Source organism: Protopterus annectens, chromosome 1.part2 (genome assembly GCF_019279795.1).
Source record: "Protopterus annectens isolate FY-2018-M chromosome 1.part2, PAN1.0, whole genome shotgun sequence".
NCBI classification, from domain to species: Eukaryota; Metazoa; Chordata; order Ceratodontiformes; family Protopteridae; genus Protopterus; species Protopterus annectens.
This window is the reverse complement of record NC_056727.1, coordinates 64,633,858-64,649,400: the sequence shown is the minus strand read 5'-3', so window position 1 is coordinate 64,649,400 and position 15,543 is coordinate 64,633,858. Positions and strand designations below refer to the sequence as shown.

General features: G+C 46.5%; 1 protein-coding gene across 3 annotated transcripts in view; it reads left to right on the top strand.

The window, feature by feature from the left end:
- Positions 1 to 15,543, top strand: part of VRK2 (VRK serine/threonine kinase 2) — a 1,303,788-nt gene that overhangs the window by 258,520 nt on the left and 1,029,725 nt on the right. The window lies entirely within an intron of this gene.

The window sequence follows — 15,543 nt, the reverse complement described above, 5'->3', positions numbered from 1 at the left end:
GTTGGCTATGTGTGTTCTTAGAATGGCTGATCAGCCAAAACCTTCTTTCAAAAAATGCACAGTGTGGACATAAGCTTTCACAGGCCGATGGTGGTTACACCCTGTGTGTTGTTTGCCTGGGTGTTCCCCATCTATCTGTTTTGTGCAGCGTGTGCACCAGATTTAACCCCGGGGCCTTGAAAGAAAGGAAGGCCAAACTGGTTGCGAAGGGCCTTCTACCTGTTTACTTTCTGGACTCATCGGCCTCTGCTCCTCCAGCAGTTACTCAACCTCCCCCTTAGGCTGGGACTCACCCTCTCACTAGACCTGTTTAAGTGGAGGCCAGAGGAAAAGACAGGAAAAAGGACAGAGACAAGAGGGGGGATAGGCCCTGTAAGCGGTCACCAGAGCGGGAGCCCGTCCCTAGCCCGCCTTCTAAAGTGTCTAGACCTACATCTCCTTGGCTCCACTCCTCACGGTTCTCCCCAGAGCCAACGGAGCCCTTGGATCTGAGGCCTTCATCTAGGTTGTTGCAACGACCAGCCAGATCCGAGTTGGTCGCCTCCTCGCGCTCGACTCGGAGTCTATCCGGATTGGATATGGACAGGATGATGAGGAGATTTATTCGGACCCAAATCCAGATGGGAGTCTTGCCAGGCCCCTCTCCCTCTGGAGGGGGGACCTCCATGCCCTTCTTTCATCCAATTTCTCCTTCCTCAATCCGGCCTGTGGTTTCGGAGTTTATGGATCCGAGGATCCTCGGAGCTGGGGGGTCAGCACTGATGGTTCCTCCAACCTCAACTCCGGTGATCACCTTGAGTTCCTCGGATCAGACCAATTCGGATCTGAGCAACTCTCGGGGCCGAGGACAGGAAGTTGGATCCGAGGGAATGGAGGTGTCTTCGGCTCCGACTTTGTCGAATCCAAGCCATTCATTCAGAGCTCTGGCTACTCCTGCCTTGGCCTCGATCCTCATGGACCCGGGGAGAGCTTCCTCCTTGTTGGGTGCTAAGGAGGTACGCTCTCCATCGGCGTCCGACATGGTGGAGTGGGTTCTTTCCCAAGGATCGAGACCCCAGCCTATTTCCTTGGATTCCGCCCAGACTCCCCTGGATTCGGTTATGACTCCCTTCAGCTTGTCCCAGGGACATCCCGTGCTGGATGACTCCCAGGCGGTTCCCCTGGAGGAACTCCCCGTGGCTCACGAGCCCTCTTCATAGAGTCCCACTGAAGAGGGTCCCCATAAGCACACTTGTAAAAGGAGGCACCTGGACTCCCCCGAGTCATTGACAGAAGACACTGATTTAGATGAAGGAGAAGGTTCCCCCTGGTCACCTCCCGAGGATGTCTCCTTTGGAGATATCATGGAGATCTTCCACCAGAGGGGAGGTTGGTCAGCCCCAAAACCTTCTACGGATGAGTCAGTGCTCCTGGAGGCTTTTGGCACAGGCCCATCTACGTCCTGGGTGTCCCCTCTGAGGATCCGTTAGTGGATCTTATCCCCATGCGGGCATGGAAGGAGCCTGACACCATACAGCCGATAAAAACGCCCGGACAGGATTCTCTCTCCACCGTCAGACAGACAAGCCTGGTACAAAGGATCCTGGTGGATGCCATGGTGGTTGCAGCATCCACCAAGAGGGAAATGGCACAGGAGAGTTCTTCGGTCCATCCTCCATACAAGGAGTCCAGGGCGATGGATTGATTTGGGAAGCGAGTGTTTTCTTCAGAGATGTTTTCCATCCGAGCGCTGAACTATTTGGCACACGTTATTCGACTGCAGCAAGACCTAGTCCCAGAGTTTGCTGAGTCACCCCCAGAGTCTTTGTCGCAGGAGGACAAGCATTTGTTCTCCATGAAAATGTCGACTCTAAAATCAGTATCAAACACGTCTGTGCATCTCCTTTCCCATGTTACGGAAGGAATGGCTAGGGCGACACACTTGGCTCAGACTGTGTCAATTCATGGACCCCTTCAAGGTGTCTTTCACAAATGCTCCCTTTAGTGGTTCTTCCCTTTTTGGGAAGACAGTACGTGGCACTCTGGTCCAGAGCAAAAAGGACGGGAAGACTTTGTCTGCCATCAGAGTACACATTTCTAGCCCTGAAAGATCCTTTTCTAGGAAACAGAGAGGGCAAAAGAAGGTGTGGCTCTGAAAATCACAGTTTTCCCGGGACTATCAGGACAGCTCGTCCCCTAGCGGCAGAGGGGGACAGGACAGACACCGCCACAGAGGCAGATGGGGGCCAAGGAAGTTTGGGTCTAGGGAGACCTTCTCGGACAGGCCCACGCAGCAACCATGAGGGGTTGCCCGACTGTCCTACTCTGGAGACAGTCGGGGGAAGGTTATCATTGCATCCAATGGCTTGGGAGTCCACAATTGCAGATCGATGGGTACTTCAAATAATATCCAGAGGCTACACCATCCTGTTTGTTACCCCTCCAGTCCAACCAACGTGCCTCCCAGATGTGCCACCCACTCAAAGGGAGGTGGCAGCGCTAGAGATTTCCAAGCTGCTTCGCAAACAAGCCATCAAACCGGTCCCTCCAGATCAGTCCAAATCAGGTGTTTACTCCAGGTTCTTTTTAGTGCCAAAAAAGACGGGGGACCTCAGGCCCATCTTAGACCTGTCAGCCTTGAACCTGGCTGTAGCCAAGCAGAAATTCCAGATGGTTACCCTACAGTCCATTCTATCTTATATTCGAGAATGCGACTGGATGTGCTCAGTAGGCCTCCAGGACACTTAATACCACATCAAGATTTGCAGAAGCTCCAGGAGATTCCTTCACTTCCAGTTGGGAGCCAATCATTTCCAGTTCAGAGCCCCACCCTTCAGTCTCACCACAGCCCGCAGGGTGTTTACCAAGATAATTGCAGTCATAGCGGCTCACCTGAGGCTTCAGGGAATTTAGATATTCCCTTACCTAGACAATTGGCTCCTCGCTGCTTCCACCAAGCGTCTTCTTTGCATAGCCAGAGACTCCTTCCTTCATCTTGCAGATCAGATAGGGATCACTATCGATGTTTCCAAGTCCCTCTTGGACCTGGTGTAGATCTTGGACTTTATCGGACCACGGCTGGACACCCTTCAATTGAAAGTCTTCCTAACTCCGGACAGGGTCCAGAGCCTATGGGCCCATATATCAGTAGTTCTTGGCCCTAGGCTACCAAAGGCAGGTGATGTTCTCCGAGCCCTAGGCTCTATGGTGGCAGCAATCTCGATAATCCCCTGTGCGTGTCTTCTCATGCATGTTCTTCAGTGGACTGTGGCCATACAATGGTCTTGGCTAGATCTCCCCATGGAATATCCGATTCAAATCAGCAATGCCTGCAGGGCGTCACTTCTCTGGTGGCTCCAATCACCGGAGATCTTAGCGGGATGCCCATTTGTTTCACCCACAGCCCAAGCCACAGTGACCATGGACACCTCCCAGCTCGGATCGGGGGGCATTATCTAAGGAGGACAGTCCAAGGCATGTGGTCCCACATCGAGACCAGATTGCATATCAACGTTCTGGAGATGAAAGCAGTGCTTTTAGCGTTGCAAGCCTTTCACACTGTCCTTCCTCCGGGACTATTGCAATTCAGTCAGGCAACATGTTGGTTGTCTGGTACATCAACAAACAGGGAGGAACCAGATCTTACCCTCTGTGTCACGAGGCCATGAGAGTGTGGGGTAGGCGATCTCCACCAGTCAATTTCTGATTGCAGCGCACATCCTGGGATGCTCCAACATTTTAGCGGAGAGATTGAGTCGGGCTATTCTAATGCCATACGAGTGGACTCTAAAACAATCGATAGCGGAGATCTTCCTTACGTAGGGTCAGCCTTGCTGCGATCTCTTCGCATCTCCTTCCAACGCGAAGTGCAGCGAGCTTTTTGCTCTGATCCCCTCACCAGGGGATCCCCCCAGAGACGGTCTAGTCTATGCTTGGCCTACGGGGTTACTGTATGCTTATCCCCCGTTATCTCTCATTCCGACGTTTCTTCAGAAAGCTTGCCGACTGGGGTGCAAAGTGATCCTCATTGCCCCATTCTGGCCTCGTCAGGTGGGGTTCCCCTTCCTTTGGTCTCATGTTCTAGCTCCTCCTTGGATTCTGGATCCCTGTCCAGATTTAATTTCCCATCCCTCGGGCACTTGTCCGCCCAACCTGGACAGCCTAAAGCTGACGGCTTGGTTGCTCCAGTTCCCTTGATTTCCAGGACTCCCGGTCTTTCATCTTCTGTAAAACCTATTCTGGTGGCATCCCATAAGGCCTCCACTAGGAGGGTTTACTGCAGTAAATGGAAACAATTCTGTATTTGGGCTTCTCAGAGGAATTTGGATCCCTTTACAGCCCCTGTTCCTGCAGTGCTGGATTTCTTAGCCAGTATTTTTCAACAAGTTCCTCCACGGTGAAAGTGCAACTGGCAACTATCTCGAATTTCCATGTTGGTGAAAACATGAATGCCCTGGCCTCTTCTAGACTGTGTAAGGCTTTTCTTAAAGGTGCCTTTCTTTTGCGTCCTTCAATTAAGGACTCTGTTCCTCCTTGGCACCTTACCTTGGTTCTGCAGGCTTTAGTTGCTCCCCCCTTTGAACCTGTAGCATCAGTAGATTTGAAGTTCTTATCCTGGAAGACAGCCTTCTTAGTGGCCATTACGTCAGTTAGGAGGGTTTCTGAGATTCAAGCTTTGTCTGCCCTGCCCCCTTTCTTGATCTTCCATAAGGACAGGGTTTCTCTCCGCACAAACCCTTCCTTCTTACCAAAAATAGCTTCTGAGTCAAACATTAATCAAACAATTAACATGCCTGTTTTCTTTCCAAATTTTCAGAACAAGGGTGAATGTAAGCTGCATTTGTTAGATGTATATAGACAGCTTTGTTTTTATTTACACAGAACAAAGCCTTTCCGTAAGTCTTACCAGTTATTTGTGTCCTTTTCTAAACCCTTTCTGGGCAAAGCCATCTCCAAGGTTTCCTTAGCTAGATGGATTACACAGTGTATTTTGCAAATTTATAAAGACAAAAGTCTGTCCCCGCCTGGTCTTGTTAAAGCTCATTCTACCAGATCTATGGCGACTTCTGCTGCATTTTGGTCTAGGGTTCCACTGGATGACATTTGTGTGGCAGCAACCTGGGCAAAGTCACATACCTTCATTTCTCATTATAAATTAGATTTGATCTCCAGAGCGAGAGCATCCTTCGGCTCTGCAGTGCTCAGGAATATCCTTCCATGAGGCACTCCCAGGAGTTTAAGTAGCTGGGGACTCTGTCCCACGGGTTGCAGACAAAATGAAGTTAACCACTTCAGATAAAGAAGTTATGTACGCACCATAATGTTCCTTCTGAGTAGTTACACTTCATTTTTCTGCAACCGTCCCACCCTCCTTCCCCCGAACCTGTTCAAGGTTTAATTATATAGTTGAGTTGCTAATTGATTGTGTAGTGGCAAACTCGATCTGAAGGAAGGTAGGAGATGGTGATGGGTTATGGGTAAGGGGGAGGAGCTTTGAGCTCGGAGCAGATGCTTGAAATGTTGTCGGCTCGGATCCGATAGGGATCCGAATACCCACAGGTTGCAGAAAAATGAAGTGTAACTACTCAATTGGAACATTATGGTGAGTACATAACTTCTTTTTACTCACTACCTTCTTACAGAAAAAGAAAACCATTTTCCTAATAGTTTATAGTCTGTTAATGAATTGCAATCAGGTAATTTGGGGGGGGGGGGGTGTTCAGTTAAGTCTGCTCAAGTTGAAGATTCTAACCATGAGGAAAGTCTTTTTCAAATTGTCCTCTAGAAGATGTATGTTTTTTTTAAACTGTTAATAGAATGAGAAATGCATTTGAATGGGAACAAAATTTAACCCTTGTGCCCCAGTAAAAACATTATGATTTATTACAACTGCAGTTCCCCCAGGCTGCAGTTGTTCCTCCTGCTTTAGAGGATGTTTTCTTTGCAGTCTGCACTATGCCTGACAGTCAGCTCCTTGTCTCCCAAGAAGTCTGACAGATTATACAAAATATTTGACACAAATTCTTATTCTCTAGTCCCAACTGAGATCATGCAGTGATAACCTTTAATTACATTTTGTACTGCTGAACGAATGGTGAAAGCTAATGTCATTCTCTCTGATAAGGATGGGAAAGCTTTTGACAAGTTTGGGAAGTAAGTTTATTCTTCTCTAACTTTCAAAGTTTTGAACTGCCAGGCTAACATGTTCTTCTGAGATTAAAACTGCTTTAAATCACTTAATTGTGTTTGCTTCTCAGGTAACCACTCTTTAAAGCACTCTTTTTTTACACTGATGCTGCTCTTTCTAGGTCTGCTTCTGATGGTTCAGTTATGAGAACATTTTATTGATTATGTTCTCAAAACCTTCTAGAAGACGTTAAAGCTGCAATTTTGAATTGTCCCCTTGACAAGATGTGCCATTTGGAATTTCTGTGGCTGAGGTCCTTAAAATGTTTGATGAAAGAGGGGAAATTGATTCAAGGGGTCACAGATTCTTCGTCTCTCCCTTTTTTCTAAATTCAGTAAAAACTTTCTTTCCTTCTCTGGTTTCTATTCCAGGAAATAGATTAAGAAGTCTCATAGTTCTGATGAGCAGTTTCAAAATTAATGGCAAGAAGGCTCAAATAAAAAGATGGAGCCTTCCAGAACTCAGTCCAGGTCCTCCAATTCTCCCTTCAGACTCTCTTCCAGTCTGTCACAACAGATGCTTCAGACTTTGCTTGGGGAACAGAAGGGATGAAAGTGCATGGTCTGTGAAATTCCAAGGACAGATAAAAGCACGTCAGTGTCAGAGATGTTTGCAGTAATCTGTGCTCTGAAAGCCTTCAATCATCTGTGGTCTCCAGGACCTCTCAGGTTATCACAGATAATGTCACAGTGATGTGTTACATAAGTAAACAAGAGTAAATAATCTGATTCCTTTTGCAGACTACATCAAAGTGTTTTCCAGGAATTGATCAAACTCTGGGGAACACCTTAAATAGATCTTCTAGCCTTCTTTCAAATCAAGTCAGTTAAAGAATGTTCCTGTATGCTTTTCCACCCTTTCCACTGGCTCACATTGTCCTCCTGCAGATTCTCAGAGATGCTCTAAAGATTGTGGTGGTGACTCCCTTTTGGCCAAGGCAACAATGGTTCTCTCTCTTCCTGAAACTGGCCAAGAGCAATTACCACAAGCTTCATCACAGACTGAACTTACTCACACAAGATGAGTTGTTTGATACACCCTAAACTGGAAACACTTCAACTGACTGCCTGGATGGTAGAGTTCTGATGCCCTTTAGGCACATTTTTCTGAGGATGCACAGCAGGTAAAAAAATGTTACTTGCGTGTAACTGGAAAAATAATTTCTAGTTGGTGCCACTCTAAGAACCAGGACCCTTTCAAGGCTTGTTTGCCTCTGGTTCTGGATTATTTGTGTGAGTTTTTATCCTTTGGTCTTTCTTACTCCTCTTTTCAGGTTCATCTTTTGGCCATTTCTGCTTGTCTTCCCATTTCTCCCCACTTCCTCCTCTCAAGTAAAGCAGTTTTTGAAAGGGCTTTTACATACACATCCACCTAGAAAACATGCGGCTCCTCTTTGGGATATAAACTTTGTGTCTGAAAAATTGACACTTCCATTAGAACTAGCTTGTCAAGCTGACATGAGGTTCTGTAACTGGAAGACACTACTTATTTATTTCTTTGACATCTTTAAGAAGAGTATCTGAGTTACAAGTTGTTGTGATAAGCCAACCCAATCTCCTTTCTAGTAAGGACAGGGTTTCTTTGAAAATGTATCCTTCCTTCATTCCTAATGTGGTTTAAGTTTACTTTTAGCCAGACTATTAATTTCCATCTGTTCTTTTCAGAATACAAAAAAAGTGAGAAAGAATATTACATACTCTGGATTTCCACTGTCAGCTCAGATACTACCTGGACAGAACTATATCCTTCAGGATAACCAGTCAGCTTCTTGTCTCCTATGCAGGTAAGGAAAAAGGGCAACCAGTGTCAAAGCAATTTTGAAACAGTTGTCTCATGTTATTTCTTTATGATGTGTTCACCATAACAAGCCACTTCCAGGTAGGGTTAGGGACCATTCTACTAGGGCTTTGGCTCAACTTTGGCTTTTTGAAAATGGGTGGGCTCTAGAAGAATTCTAGAGGCAGCAATTTGGTCCTCTGTGCATACTTTTACAAAGCACTACAAACTAGAATCCTTTTCCAGGTCCAGAAGAAGCTTTACTAAGGGACATTCTCCAGGGGTTTCTCAGTGCTTGAATTCCTTCCTTCCTTCTCCTTATATTTGATAACATATAGTAATCTACCCATATAACTTAGGCTACTGCAACAGTGATCTAAATGTAGAACATAGTACAGTTGAGTAAGTGAACTAACCATAACATTAGAAACTCCTGGTAACTGATTACTGTTGCAGATGTCCCCTCCTTTCAGCCCACTTTTCTGTTTTTGTATATTCTGCTAGTGTGTTGATGTATATACCTTTGTGTATATAGTTACATTCCTACCATTTGTTCCTTTCAAGGCTGTGACCTCCCTTCTTGGGCAAGAAAGCTTTGAAAATTTTAGCACCCAAACTGCCTTTTATATGGCTCTTCAAACCAGTGGCAGTTTGGGCAAGTTGAAAGTGCCCTAAAGCTTTGAAAGTTGACCGGTGGTCATATCCTAGGCAAGGATATAACCCACATAGCTTAGGCTGCTGCAACAATTATGAATTAGAACATCTACTGTAATGATGAGTTCATTTCATAGCTGTACATTCCAGAGCAAGATAGCACAGGGTCTTGAAGGACTGCCGAGAGGTTCTGTTAACCTCAACTTGGGTACCAGAGGAATTATCCAACCAACCCCACCTCCTGTGTCAGAAGAGATCTTCTGATACAGGAAGGCTGCCATAAGGAGATTCCAGGAAAAAACACAGAGGTATTCCTGCTCAGGGAGGCTTTCCTATGTCTTCCCCTCTCCAGAACCAGCTCCATCTGCTTCCACCCATTCCTCAAGAATTACAAGCACAAGGCACAATAGAAAAGGTGTCCAAAGAATTTGTGTTGAAGGGGTTTTATTCCAGACTCTTCCTAGTGGCAAGGAAGGAAGGACAGTTGAGACCCATACTGGATCTTTCCCTACTTAAACACCTTCTTAAAAGTGTCAAACTTCAAAATGCTCTTGCTGCACACTCTACTGCCTTTCATACTGCCTCAGGCTTTTCTGCTATCTCTAGATCTGAAAGATGCCTATCTATGTATACCGGTTCACTCTCCTTGCAGGAGATTCTTCAGGCTTTGATGTCCTTCAAGAATGCAACTGCAGTCATAACATATGGGTTGTCCTGCCTCAGGCAGCCCTCGGTCGGCCGGATTCCAAAGTCTGGGTCCGGCGTCGGCTGGTGTCGCCTCCTCTCTGACGTCAGAACGGCTGGAGTATAAAGGCATCGGCCGACGCCATCTTCTTCAGTCTTTCTTGCCGCGGTGCCCGAAACAGAAGCAGTTCGCAAGTGCCGGTCGGTCAGCTCCTGTGTTTTCAGTACCGAAGTCATCTAAAAGCTAAGTACCCCGTTGGGGAACATTTTTTCTTGCCTCAGCCGATGTCAGAACAAATTGAGAAAGTTAATAATTGTTTGTCTTGTGGTAAACAAATACCTCATAAGGACTTCCATTCTTATTGCCTACCTTGCCTGGGCCCAGACCACGACGTCTCGGCCTGTGTTGCCTGTGCTTGCTTTAATAAGCGCACTCTCAGGCACCGGGCAGAATTTGCCGAAGACTTTTTCGGCGAATCCTTCGCTTATATCATGCCGTCGGAACAACCGACTACTCAATCTTCCAAAAAACGAAAGGACCGGGACCGACATCCTCGGCCCGCGTCCTCCACCGATACTCTTCCTAAACCCTCCGCGAGTGCTTCGGTCCCTTCGGAAGCAGTAATTCAACCGCTCCAGGCCGACAACACAGCGTTAACTCGTCGCCGGTCTCGAGTCTACACGGTGCGGTTGTTGACTTTCCTCCAGAAACCGAAGTTCTGGATCTACCCGACACCATTCCTGTGGACAAGGTTACTCCTGCACGTGGGGCAGCTAGGCCTCCTGTATCCATGTCCATCAAGGCCTTTGCACGTGCTAAGGCCGCCAGCTAGGCCAAGGCCCATCCTAAACCTACTGCACAGGCCCCTTCTTCTGATAAACAGATCATGTCTCTTGCTGCAGATCTTATTTCTCTTATCAGGGGGTCTCAGCCTCATCCAGACAGAGGTTCTCAGCCGCCTGCAGAGAAAAGGCCCAGAGCTGAGCAGGCCGACAACCTCTCTTCAGATGAAGCCTCTGGGGATTCTGAGCATTCAGATACCCAAGAAGAATCCTTCCAGGCCTATGAGGACTCTGATACTGAGGAATCAATTCCCTCTGCCTCTCCTCCAGAGGATTTTTAGTTCGGTGAAGTCCTACACTCTGAGGGAGCATTTTAAATGGCAGGGTCAGGAATTCTCTGATTCCAGGAAAAGGCTACGTACCTTCCTCAAGCTACCCCAGCACAGACCTTTAGCTATCCCTCCAGTTATGGATGTCCTGGATGATGTTTTCTCCGACTCCAGTGCTAACCCTGATTCTCTCCCTCCTGCTCCTGTCAAGCCAGACAGATATTATAGGGTCCCTGACACCCACCACAGCCAAGAATCCACTGCCAGCAGATAGGGAAGCTAGGTCCCTGGAGAGATGGGGTAAAAAAGTTTATACCACTACCACCCTGGCCATGAGGTCACTTAACTGCCTTTTTCATATGTTTCAGTACCAGGATTTTTTACTGGATGATTTACAGAAAAAGCTAGCCTCTCCTGAGCCTATTGATAGAAAGGCATTGCAGGATCTAGTACATAACACTCAGTAGGTTAGCAATCATTTTCTTCAGTGTGTTTATGATGCATTGGAGGCTTCATGTAGGGCAGCTATGACTGGGGCTGTTATACGTAGACATGCTTGGTTAAAAGAACAGCCACTGCCAGACCATGTTAAAGTAAAGTTACTTGATGCACCTCTGGAAAAACAGAAGCTTTTTGGTGCTAATGCACAAGATGTGCTGAAGTCCATTGAGGAAAAAGCTAAATCAGTACAGACAGTCAAAGATTTCCTCCAGGTTCAGCCACCCAGATTCAGCAGGAATTGGCCTTCAAAGAATTGGTCCTTTCCAGACACTGACAAGTTTCAAAGGGGAAAAAACAGGCGTGCTCGAGGTAGAGGGCAATACCAAGGCTCCTACAGGGGCCGCCAATGGCAACCACCAAATCAAAGAAGTGGCGCAGGCAGTCCAGCTGCACCACAAGGACAATCACAATGACTTGACTTTCATGCCGCCTACAAAGGCTCAAAGAGAAGCACCTTTGGGCGGAAAATTATCCTTATTCTCAAAAAACTGGCATATCTTAACCAAGGACAACTGGATTCTGGATTTAATAGACAAAGGTTACAGATTCCACTTCCATACTTTACCATTAAGACAAGGCATGCCAAACCTGCCACTTCATCAAAGGGCAGAGGCACTCTTTCAAGTTTCAAAGCTGTTAAATATAAAAGCAATAGAAAAGGTCCCTCCACAGGAACAAGGCCAGGGATTTTATTCAAGACTGTTCCTTGTTCCAAGAAAGGAAAACAAATGGAGACCTATACTGGACTTGTCTACTCTAAATACTTATCTCATTGTGCCAAAGTTCAAAATGCTGACGTTGCAGCAACTCCTTCCCATGCTGGGCAAGGGGTCTTGGCTGGTCACTCTGGACCTCAAGGAGGCATACCTGCATGTCCCAATCAGACAAAGCTGCAGAAGATACCTCAGATTTCTTGCAGGGACAGAGCATTATCAATTCTCAGCATTGCCGTTTGGCTTATCTACTGCGCCCAGAGTGTTCACGAAATGCCTGGCATCAGTAGTGGCACACTGCAGACTCCAGGGGATTCAAATATACCCCTCCGTTTGAACCAGCAGCAACTTCAGAAATGCAATTTCTCTCATGGAAAATGGTTTTCCTATTGGCAATCACATCAGCAAGAAGAGTCTCGGAGATACAGGCACTCATGGCAGTACCTCCTTTTCTCATTTTTCATCAGGACAGAGTCTCTCTAAGAACCAGTCCTTCATTCATGCCAAAAGTAATTTCCAGGGTGTCTCTAAATCAAGCCATTCACCTGCCTACTTTCTTCCCCAATCCTCAAAACAGGGGGGAAGCACTGCTGCATACTTTGGACATACACAGGCAACTACGCTACTACTTGGACAGAACTAAGGCCACCAGAAAGTCTGACCAACTGTTTGTAGCCTATGCTGCTGGAGTACAAGGAAAAGCAATCTCCAAACGGATTGGACACTGCATCAGATTCTGCTATTCCTTTCATGGAAAAGGTGTGCCAGCCAATATTAGGCCACACTCCACCAGAGCTATAGCCACATCCACAGCTTTCCTAAGAGGAGTGGCTACAAAGGACATTCTAGAGGCTGCTACATGGAGCTCCGTGCATACATTTACCAAGCACTACAACCTGCCTTTATACTCCAGATCCCGAGCAGGCTTTGCTTCGGCAGTCCTGCAGGGCATTTTAGCTACACCATCTCTTTCTTGGTTCCAACCACCCCCAGCTTGGCTATGGTATTCAACCCATATGTTATGACTGCAGTTGCATTCTTGAAGGACATAGTACAGTTTTGTACCTACCATAAATGTAGATGCCCGATAGATATGCAACTGCAGTCGGATTCTCCCACCCTCCTACTCCTCTGCAAACTTCTTTATGGGTCCACTACCCCTATTCCTATTAGCTGGTGGTATCTCTATGGTGTATCTGTTTATTACTGTTTTGCATGTCTGGAATTCTTTATCCATTCACCAAATTTAGCCTTCCTAGGAGGGCACCTGGCATCTGGGGCAAGAAACACTGAAGAAGATGGCGTCGGCCGATGCCTTTATACTCCAGCCGTTCTGACGTCAGAGAGGAGGCGACACCAGCCGATGCCGGACCCAAACTTTGGAATCCGTCCGACCGAGGGCTGCCTGAGGCAGGACAAACCCATATGTTATGACTGCAGTTGCATATCTATCGGACATCTACATTTATGGTAGGTACAAAACTGTACTTTCTGGGTCATCTCCTTTCAGTGTACTGCTTTACCTTTTGGGCTCTCCACAGCCCCAAGAGTTTCACAAAGTGGCACCAGGGGTTGCTTTCTGTCAAAGCAGGGGATCCAGATTTTTCACCCTGCTTAGATTTGTTGATCCAAGCTACCTCACTACAGATTTTTCTACAATGCAGCCAGTTCACCCTCAACCTCCTCTCACAGTTGGTGTTCACAGTTAACTACAAGAAGCCCTCCCTGCAACTAACTCAGGACCTAAGTTTTCCTGGGCTGCAGGCTGGATACAAGAAAGATACAAGCCTACCTGTCTCAGGAAAAAGAGTAGAGCCTTACAGACTACTTTCACAGCCTTGCCTCCCTCAGCCAGTGCTCAGACAAGAAGATTCTAAGGGATCTGGGATAGATGGCAGCTACTGACCCATTGCTTCATCTAGCCAAACTGCATATGAGGAAAATCCATTGGTACCTGAAAACAGTTTGGTCTCCACACTCTCACCCATTAGACACAGTGATTCCTCTATTACCTTGTCTCAGAAGGGAACTCTTATGGTGGAAGGACCAGGTGACATTCAGTACAGGACTCCACTTCACTCTTCCTACCCTAATTTAGGAAATGTAAACAGATGCCTCAAATGACATGAGACAGGGACCCACTGAGTGCATGGCATGTGGCAGCCAAAAACTACTGAAGGAATAGATCAGCTTGAAGGAGATGAAAGCCTTCATCCAAGCTTTTCAAGTTTTCTCACATACCTGGAAACCATGATCCCTATAAGTGTTCACTGACAACACAACTGTCATGTGGTACATAAACAAGAGAGGGGAATCAGATTATATCAAGGCTGCAGATTGGCACTGAGATCCTGAGACTTTGCCACCCAAAAAAGCATGTCACAAATAGCAGCATACATGCCATCACAAGACAGTATGTTGGCAGATGCATTAAGCAGGACCTTGGAGGACCCTCATGGATGGACCCTGAATAAACAGATTTTACTGGGCATACTTCAGTGTTGGAGCACATCTTGGACCCGTTTGCCTCAGAAAACAACAAACAGCTCCCCCTCTTCTGCACCAGGGACCCTTGCCCCTCAGCCTGGGAGGGCTGATGGACAGTGAAATTCCTCTCTGCCTTCCCTGCACTACTTCTCATTCGAAGAGTTTTTCCTAAAATCCCCAAAAAAAGAAAAACTTTTGCTGGTGATCCCTTTTTGTCCAAGACAGCATTGGTTCCCTCTTCTTTTCATCTAGCCAGGGGCATGTGCTGCAAGCTACCACTTCAAGTGGACCTCATCACACAACACTTAAGGTTCTCTACTACTACACCCTAGCATACCATCCCTGAACCTAATTCTGAGGGTAATAGGGTTTTAATTACTTACAGTTACCTTTTTTCCTGAGGAAGTAATTAATTTTCTCCAAGAAGTCAGAAGACCAACCACTTGTTTATCCTACGTAGCCAAATGGAAAAGATTTTCATTTTTGTGCATTAGGAATGGACAGGACATCAACAGGTCAGAGGTGTCCTCTATACTAAAATATCTGTGTGAGCTCATGCATACAGTTCTGGCCTATTCTTTCATCAAAACCAGTCTGTCATCTTGTTTACCACTAGATCCACCACTTATGTCTAGATCTGAGATCAAGCTGTTCCTGAAAGGAGTTCTGCATCTTAGATCAGGAAGGAAGCCCATAAGCTGTCTTTGGGACCTCAACTTTGTGCTGGAAAAGCTTACCTTGCCTCCTTTTGAACCACCAGCATAAGCAAATTCTGCATTTGGAAAACTATTGTTGTTCTGGCTGTCACTTCAGCTATGAGATTTTCAGAGCTTCAGGCACTCATGACTATTCCTCACTTTCTTTTCTTTCACAAGGATAGAGTGACCCTAAAGGTTTACCCTTCATTCATGCCCAAAGTAGTGAATGGGCTGTGTCTCAACCAGGCCACAAACCTTCCCACTTTCTTTCCCAATACACAGAAGGGGGGGAGCTGCTACAGTCTCTAAACATTCGCAGACAGTTAAGATTCTGGGTATGGGCAAAACCAAATCCATCCAAAAGTTTGAGCAGCTGTTTGCCTGTTTCATGGATTCAAAACTGGGACAACTAATATCTAAGCAAACTATTGCAAGGTGGTTCTCTATGACCATCTGTTTTTGTTATTGTCTGCATGCCAAATCCTTGCCCACGTGCCCTCAAGCTCATTTTACCAGTTCAGTGACCTCCTCTGAGGCCTTTTTCAAAGGGGTGGATACCTGGGCCATACTGGAAGCTACCAGCTGGTCTTCTGTACACACCTTTGCTAAACACTACAGGATTGATGCCTTTTTAAGGTCTAGAGATGCCTTCGTTAGGTCAGTCCTTTCTAACTTCTTGGATAATTCTAGCACTTAACTGGCCAAGCTTCCTTACGTTCTCGTCAGCTTTGGGAATAACCCGCTGTTTAAGA